At 43.7% G+C, this 8,767-nt stretch overlaps 1 protein-coding gene across 3 annotated transcripts in view; it reads left to right on the top strand.

Annotated features, from left to right (window-relative positions):
• The first annotated feature begins 873 nt into the window (after nt 1-873).
• Nucleotides 874-8,767, top strand: part of LOC118397857 (neurexin-3b-like) — a 547,522-nt gene continuing 539,628 nt past the window's right edge. For all 3 annotated transcript variants that reach the window (XM_052470831.1, XM_052470833.1, XM_052470832.1), the window contains exon 1: nt 874-1,118. The gene's annotated coding sequence lies outside the window, so the exon portion shown is untranslated. The remainder of the gene's footprint in view (nt 1,119-8,767) is intronic.

The following is an 8,767-nucleotide window of genomic DNA, read 5'->3' as shown; positions in this document are numbered from 1 at the left end:
CCCTACATCCCGCTCACTCCCCCCTCTCTCATTAGACATGGTTACTGATCTAATCATTATATCTGTACATTGTTTAACCACATAGGCCTACCTCATATGTCACTACACCAGATTAGCTTTGATCTCAGCCCTATAAGACATGGCTACCCTATAGAACTGATAAGGGCCAGGACACATTTCAGGGCACAACCATCAGCTTGCATTGCCAAGTAAAGGGCTGCAACAGCATCATTATAGCATGACCTTAGGCCTACCTTGGCAAACGTCACATTTCATTGGATAATAATAGCCTATTGTAATGTAGGTCAAAAGGAGGACTACCAAAGGTAACAAATGTGTACCATAAGTGACTCATAAAGCCACTTAAAACACGTCGTGCATCAGCAGTCGTGACTCGTGAAACATTCAAGCTGCCAGTCTCTGTTTATCACTTCAGCACCATGGACAGAGTCACTACATTCAGATTCGAGAGAGTACCGCGTCATTGCATGACAACCGCAAAACAAGTCAGCTTTCACTTTCCCAATGGCTATTTAAAATCACAATCCCTGAGAGTGCCAGCCCTAGTAGCCTCTCCTAGTAGGGGAATTAGGATTATAATAAAAAGTGGCTCATAATGAGAATCACAACGCCTGGCAATTGACCACAAAACGACTCAAAACATATAAGCTACACAACATTCCTACAGCCAGCACGATGATTTTGACATTAGGCTTTCTTGGTCTGAGGGCCAAACTTTCCCTCCTTTCAGTCGTCTTTTCTACGTCTTTAAATGGCGTGTTTTGGGGAGTGAGTAGGGGGCGGGACGTGAGAGTGAGTGAGAGTCCAGTACGAGCCCATCAGTTGCGCTGAGGAGAGCGAACGGCCCTGGGATAAGCGCGTTCACAAAGAGAGAGAGACAGGCTCGAGTCAGGGATAGAGAGACACTGCTGTTCTGTTCAGCACTAGGCTACTGCGCTGCGCGCATCACTGTTAATAACCTTCTCATCCCCTCATCATCACCACCAGCATCACGACCCCTATACTGGATGTGCTAAAACCAAAGAGCGTGTTGCTGTATATGGGACTTTGTTTTGGATTATTGGTATATTGTTTGGATCTATACAACATAAATAAAGGTAAGAATCGAAGTATATATTATGTTCTTTAATGTATTGAGTGTAGCGGATAAAAATACTCAAGTATCCTAGGCTATAGCTTATAACACCGTGTTGGGTGTATTTGTAATTATTCACAAGCTTATCTTTGGATATGATTACAGTGAGTCACATTCATTTCGCATGGACTATTTCGCATTGTCCTAGATGACGTGTACACGCAAAACACAAAATAGGTTATATTTATAGGTTAATATGGCATTTGAAACAGACGATTTGTGGAGAAGGTCGAGGCATATTATGAGGCTACACATAGCTCGCCATGTTGAGGAGCGAAATGCATGCATTAAAAAGTTTCAGTTCGTTAAACGGCTGTAAAAGGGTCATTCCAGCGTTTCTGTGCCCTTTGCGAAGTGTCCAAAACGTTTGATTTCACGTCATTTTTACATTCTGTCATAAAGAGTACATGTTCAACTTAATAAAAAAAAACACGTTTTCCCATTTCAAGAGGTAAAGAAGAAGAACAAAAAGTATGGTCAGCGCCAAATAAAGTAACATGTTTGACCATAACAGGGTTGACATCTTAAATCAGCCACGAATCCCGTTGTGACAGGGGGAACGGAAGCTTGTTGTGTGCAACAGGGAGTGGCAATTTAATGCAAGTTAACCCGAAAATGTCATTGTTAAAACATTTCAAGCCTGTCTCTCTCTACCAGGTTGACCTGTTCTGCTTAGACCCGCTCAGTATTCCACCACAAAACACCAGACAATTGGAGAGAAAAAAGTCTAGACCCAGATCACCTGCTTGTATCTTTTTAAAGGAATAGTTTCTCCATATTAAAAGCAGACTTCAGTTCATTTAACAGGATTGACCTTCAAAGTAAGCCACATGAAATTCAATCGCTAACCACGTGAAATAAATATTAATCTTCAGAAATGACATTGTCAAAGCAACAAAATAATGAGGGATTTACAATGATGGTGAAACTTGGAGAAACGTTGGGAAGTAGGTAAAGAACTGACAAGGTTGACGGAGGGACGTGTTAAAATGCTACATTTTGGCAATTCGGCGAGCATTTATTGAATTCACCATGTGGTCTATATTAAAGGGTATTTAATTTAATATAACATTAGTTTAAAAAAATGAATATTGGCACTCTTTTTGTGGAATGACCAATAAATGCGCTCCCCACATTGCGCCAAGCTTTCGGGGACTAGGCATCTGAATTACGTGGGAAAAGTGTGATACGAACTATTTACACGAATTCATCAACCCCTCTGTAATCTCGAAAGTATGTCCCAACACAAGAAGGAACGAACCCAAACCATCTACCGACTCGTCGGTCAAATCCTCACATCCTCCAGACTGCCTTCGTGCGTGGAGCGCGAGAAAAGCGCAACGAGAGACAGCATCACGAAGTAGGTTACGTTTTTACTGAATCTCTGTTGAAATTATCTTTCCTTTGCGCCCTCTAAAATATTTTATTTTCAACGATAGGAATAGTGTATAATGGCAGGGGACGAGGCTTAGTCTAAGAATTCAACTTTGCTAAGCCAGGCATGTGGACGGGGCATCCCAGTAGGCTGTTTAATGTAAGGATAAGGCTACATATTTATAGTCCAAGGCAACCCTTCAAACTTATGTTTTAAAAATGTGGATTGAGGTACACGTTTTAGTCAGGAATGCAGGCCTATATTCGAATTGACTTTTGAAATAGCTCATGTAAACCCTATAAGAGTCAAACTACGAGCCCCCATTTAGCCTATATGACATTATTATCTGTAAGTACAGTAATGACAGAACACTACAAAGCTGATACGTGTGCTTGTTGTGCATTTCGAAGCAGCGGTGTGGCGCTCCATCGCGTGTCAAAGTCTCTTTGGCCTGATTTTATGCGAAATTAAACCGACCCTTCAATGAGAGAGAACCTCCGTGCAGAGTGAATGTGACAGATAACGAACGCAGCAGGAGGGAGGCAGAGAGAGAGGAGAGTTCAGCTCACACTGACTGCGAGATACATTACGGCCGGTTTCGTCGTCGACAGAAACCTTTGTCGATATACTGTATCTCCAACAACGAAGACAAATTAATCATTTATGCCAAGTCAATGTCTATACGGTAACGGTATCGCGTGACACTGCAGTTAAATAATTAAGCGTATATGTAACGGGAAATACAGGCCTACGGGGCAATGCGTAATTCATTCGTTTGAACTCCAACAGCAATTACAGACCTAATAACAAAAAAAACGTAGACCAATACAGAGGAGCAAAGCCAACAGTTTTATTATAATGGAGTCACTGAGTCTGCAATACGACCCCCTGAAACATTGTTTTAATTCAAGAGAAGGACACCTAATCCGAAAGTATTGTGCATACAATAACTCGAGGCTGCACCGGCAATGTTCATAGGAAAGCTAGCTGGATATCAGGTTTCATTGGCACCATGGCCCCGTATTATTACCATGACTTCTGAATGGCAACCCTAGTACCTTATTAGCTGATACTAGGTCTTTATCCAAAAGGGCACCCTCTTCCCTACACAGTGCTCTACTTTTGACCAGATCTCTATGTACCCTGGTCAAATGTAATGCACTATATATCTCTCAGTATAGGAGTAATAACATGAACGTATCAATGGGTCAGAGGTCACTACACCCTTCCAGGCCCTTTAACCTCTCTAGGCCTACTATCCCCAGACGGATTTGCCTTTAGACAGGGATAATTACTAGGCTTATGGCTAATAATTACTAGGCCAACTAAGCCGTTGACATCTGAATGGCAACCCTGACTAGGTCCTTATCAGCTGATACAAAAATAAACATGATAAATATGTACCCAAGCATGATGGTTGTGAATGTCTCCGTACCAAATGGCACCATATTCCCTATATAGTGCACTACTTTTGACGAAGGCTCATAAGGCTCTGGTCAAAAGTACTTTACTGTGTAGGGAATAGGGTGCCATTCGGGATGCATAACCAGAGCGAGGAGGTCCAGGCCTAGCATGGGGGTTGTCAACGAGAGGCACAGCGTTGCATTAACATAGTGTATCAGTTACCAGAACTCAATAGCAGGCTGGCTGCTCTATGCAGATAGATGAACTATTCAGAACAGGCAGGTGGTGATTAAAGGACCTATTGTGTGTCAGAGTACGTTGTTCTGGTATCGTCATGATTGGACGAGGCTTTTGTCTGGGGCTCGAGAGACCATGGCCAGGCCAATACGACTACAAGAGCAGAAGGCTGGTTGAGTACACATGTAGGCCTACAGTTCTGTTTGTATAAGGTTACAGGTACAATATACAAATTCTGTGGGCTGCCACTCAAAGAGAAAAAGAAAACAAACATAAAAAAATGTAGATAAGTATAAAGTTTGGATCCTTTTGCTTTGGAAACTATGTGTATTTATATTTCTAAATGTAATTTTAAAAAAATACAATTATAGGAGTTACCCCATCAATTGACTAGCCTTCATTTCATCTTTATCAATAGCTGTTTGTGATGGTAACGAAAGATATGCTATTGTGAGGGATTGTGGCACTGCTGGATAATTAGTCCAATTTATCAGGCTGCAGAAGGTCCTTAGAGATATAGTGCATTCAGATAGTGTTCAGACCTCCTTCACTTTTTCCACATTTTGTTACGTTACAGCCTTATTCTAAAATTGATCAAATAATTTTCCCCCTCACAATCTACACACAATACCCCGTAATGACAAAGTATTCAGACCCTTTGCTATGAGACTCGAAATTGAGCTCAGGTGCATCCTGTTTCCATTGATCATCCGTGACATGTTTCTACAACTTGATTGGAGTCCACCTGTGGTAAATTCAGTTGATTGGACATGATTTGTAAAGGCACACACCTGTCTATGTACGGTCCCAAGGTTGACAGTGCATGTCAGAGCAAAAACCAAGCCATAAGGTAGAAACGCCGAGACAGGATTGGGTCGAAGCACAGATCTGGGAAAGGGTACATAAAAAAGGTCTGCAACATTGAAGGTCCCCAAGAACACAGTGGCCTCCATCATTCTTAAATGGAAGAAGTTTGGAACCACCAAGACTCTTCCTAGAGCTAGGTCAAACTGAGAAATCGGGGGAGAAGGGCCTTGATCAGGCAGGTGACCAAGAAAACAATGGTCACTCTGACAGAGACACAGAGTTTCTCTGTGGAGATGGGAGAACCCTCCAGAAGGACAACCATCTCTGCAGCACTCCACCAATCAGGCCTTTAAGGTAGAGTGGCCAGACGAATGCCATTGCTCAGTAAAAGGCATGACAGCCCTCTTGTAGTTTACCAAAAGGCACCTAAAGGACTCTCAGACTATGAGAAACAAGATTCACTGGTCTGACAAAACCAAGATTGAACACTTTGATCTGAATACCAACCGTCACGTCTGGAGGAATCCATTCAACGCTCATCACCTGGCCAATACCATCTCTACGGTGAAGCATGGTGGTGGCAGAATCATGCCGTGGGGATGTTTTTCAGCAGCAGGAATTGGAAGAATAGTCAAGGATCGAGGGAAAGATGAACGGAGCAAAGTACAGAGAAATCCTTGATAAAAACCTGCTTCAGAGTGCTCAGAGTGCTCGGGCGAAGGTTCTCTTTCCAACAAGATAATGACCCTAAAACAACTCAGAAATGGCTTCTGGACAAGTCTCTGAATGTCCTTGAGTGGCCCATCCAGAGCTCGGACTTGGAGCCGATTGAACATCTCTGGAGAGACCTGAAAATATCTGTGCAGCAACGCTCCTGTCCAAAGCTGCCAGAGTCGCCCTCCTGTCCGGAGCTGCCAGAGCCACCCTCCTGTCCGGAGCTGCCAAAGCCGCCCTCCTGTCCGGAGCTGCCAGAGCCACCCGCCTGTCCGGAGCTGCCAGAGCCGCCCTCCTGTCCGGAGCTGCCAGAGCCGCCCGTCAGTCCGGAGCTGCCAGAGCCGCCCGTCACTCCGGAGCTGCCAGAGCCGCCCGTAACTCCGGAGCTGCCAGAGCCGCCCGTCACTCCGGAGCTGCCAGAGCCGCCCTCCTGTCCGGCGCTGCCGAAGCCACCCGTCACTCCGGAGCTGTCAGACCCGCCCGTCACTCCGGAGCTGCCAGAGCCGGCTCTGAGTCAGGTTTTACAGCCGGAGTCCGCACCTTGGGGGGGTACTGTCACGCCCTGGCCATAGAGAGGCTTTTAATCTCTATTTTGGTTAGGCCAGGGTGTGACTAGGGTGGGTATTCTATGTTCCTTAATCTATGTTTTTGTATTTCTTTGTTTTTGGCCGGGTATGGTTCTCAATCAGGGACAGCTGTCTATTGTTGTCTCTGATTGAGAACCATACTTAGGTAGCTCTTGCCCACATGGGTTTTGTGGGTAGTTGCTTACTGTTTTTGTGTCTGCACCAGACAGAACTGTTTCGGTTGTTCTCTTTGTTGATTTGTTAATCAGTGTTCAGTTTCATTAATAAAAGGATGAACACGCATCACGCTGCACCTTGGTCCTCACCTTCTTCCACCAACAGCTGTGACAGTATTGGAGTTGCCATCACAAAGCCCTGATCCTATAGAAGATTTGTGGGCAGAACTGAAAAAGTGTCTGTGAGAAAGAAGGCCTACAAACCTGACTCAGTTACACCAGCTCTGTCAGGAGGAATGGGCCAAAATTCACCCAATCTATTGTGGGAAGTTTGTGGAAGGCTACCCAAAACGTTTGACCCAAGTTAAATAAAGAGGCATTGCTACCAAATACTAATTGAGTGTATGTAAACTTCTGACCCACTGGGAATTAATTTCTCTACTATTATTCTGACATTTCACATTCTTAAAATAAAGTGGTGATCCTAACGGACCTAAAACAGGGAATTTTTACTATCATTAAAAGTCAGAAATGGTGAAAAACAGAGTTTTTAAATGTATTTGGTTATGGTGTATGTAAACTTCCGACTTCAATTGTATATATTTCTCTCTGGCTTTGCTTCATTTTGGAAGAAATGTATTTGTTCAAAACTGTTAAACTTTCTCTCTCTTCGAGTCAACTACCTGCCACATTTTATACACCGCAGTGCTAGATAGCTGTATCTTATGCTTTCATTAGTAGATTAATTATCTGTTCCTTTGATTGAGTGGACAACATGTCAGTTTATGCTGCAAGAGCTCTGATAGGCTGGATGACGTACTCCAGAAGTTGTCATAATTATTGTGTAAGTTAATGGAATGGGGTGAAAACCATGAGCCTCCTAGGTTTTGCTTTGAAGTCAAAGTACCCAGAGGAGGACGGAAGCTATCTGTCCTCCGGCTGCACCATGGTGCTATCCTACAGAATGCTGTTGAGGCTACTGTCGACCTTCTTTGCAAAATAGTGTGTTTTAATCAGTTATCTGATGACATTATTATATTTAGTGTAGTTTTATCTTAAAAGGATACATTTTTAAATGTTTACAATTAAAACATTTATGAAATGCACTGAGGAGGATGGTCCTCCCCTTCCTCTTCTGAAGAGCCTCCACTGTTAGCCTATAGATTTGCTTTAGCTAATGGATGCATGTTTATTGGGAGGCGTAATTTGGTTGTCATTATCTTATGTTAAACCTAACATTTGACAAAGCTTTACACGGTGTCGCAATGCTGCCATTTAGACTGCTGGCTGGCGGCAATAATGTAATTACTTGTTCAGTTATTAAAGCTGGTAATAGAAACATTGCAGATTGTTAAAAAACATCTAATCATATGCAACAGCATACTAACCAGCTACCAAAATATTTTTTTTTTTAGAATGGACAACTGTCCTGTATAGCATACCTAAACCTGCATGATATGAGCCATCCTCGTGCTCTCTCCCGGCTTTGTTGGAAAGATGTTGTGTTTCATCCTGCAGTGTAGCCTACTATCTACACTACATGGCAAAAAGTATCTGGACACCTGCTCGTCGAACATCTCATTGAAAACATTATCAGCATTAATATGGAGTTGGTCCCCCTTTTGCTGCTTTAACAGCCTCCAGTCTTCTGGGAAGGCTTTCCACTAGATGTTGGAACATTGCTGCAGGGATTTGCTTCCATTCAGCCACAAGAGTTTAGTGAGGTCGAGCACTAATGTTGGGCGATTAGGCCTGACTCGCAGTCGGCATTCGAATTCATCCCAAATGTGTTCGATGGGGTTGAGGTCAGGGCTTTGTGCAGGCCAGTCAAGTTCTTCCACACCGATCTTGACAAACCATTTCTATATGGACCTTGCTTTTTGCAGAAAAAGGACTTCCCCAAACTGTTGCCACAAAGTTGGAAGCACAGAATCGTCTAGAACGTAGCGTTAAGATTTCCCTTCACAGGAACTAATGGGCCGAACAATGAAAAACAGCCCCAGACCATTATCCCTCCTCCATCAAACTTTACAGTTGGTACTACGCATTGGGGCAGGTATCGTTCTCCTGGCATCGGTCAAACCCAGATGTGTCCATCAGACTGCCAGATGGTAAAGCATCATTCACTCCAGCAGTTTCCACTGCTCCAGAGTTCAATGGCCGTGAGCTTTACACCACACCAGCCGACGCTTGGCATTGCATATGGGGATCTTAGGCTTGTGTGTGGCTGCTTGGCCATGGAAACTCATTTCATGAAGCTCCCGGCGACCAGTTCTTGTGCTTACGTTGCTTCCAGAGGCAGTTTGGAACTTGATAGTGATTGTTGCAACTG

The sequence above is a fragment of the Oncorhynchus keta genome, chromosome 19 (assembly GCF_023373465.1).
Source record: "Oncorhynchus keta strain PuntledgeMale-10-30-2019 chromosome 19, Oket_V2, whole genome shotgun sequence".
NCBI classification, from domain to species: Eukaryota; Metazoa; Chordata; class Actinopteri; order Salmoniformes; family Salmonidae; genus Oncorhynchus; species Oncorhynchus keta.
The sequence above is the reverse complement of the archived record's forward strand: the minus strand, read 5'-3'. Positions and strand labels throughout refer to the sequence as shown.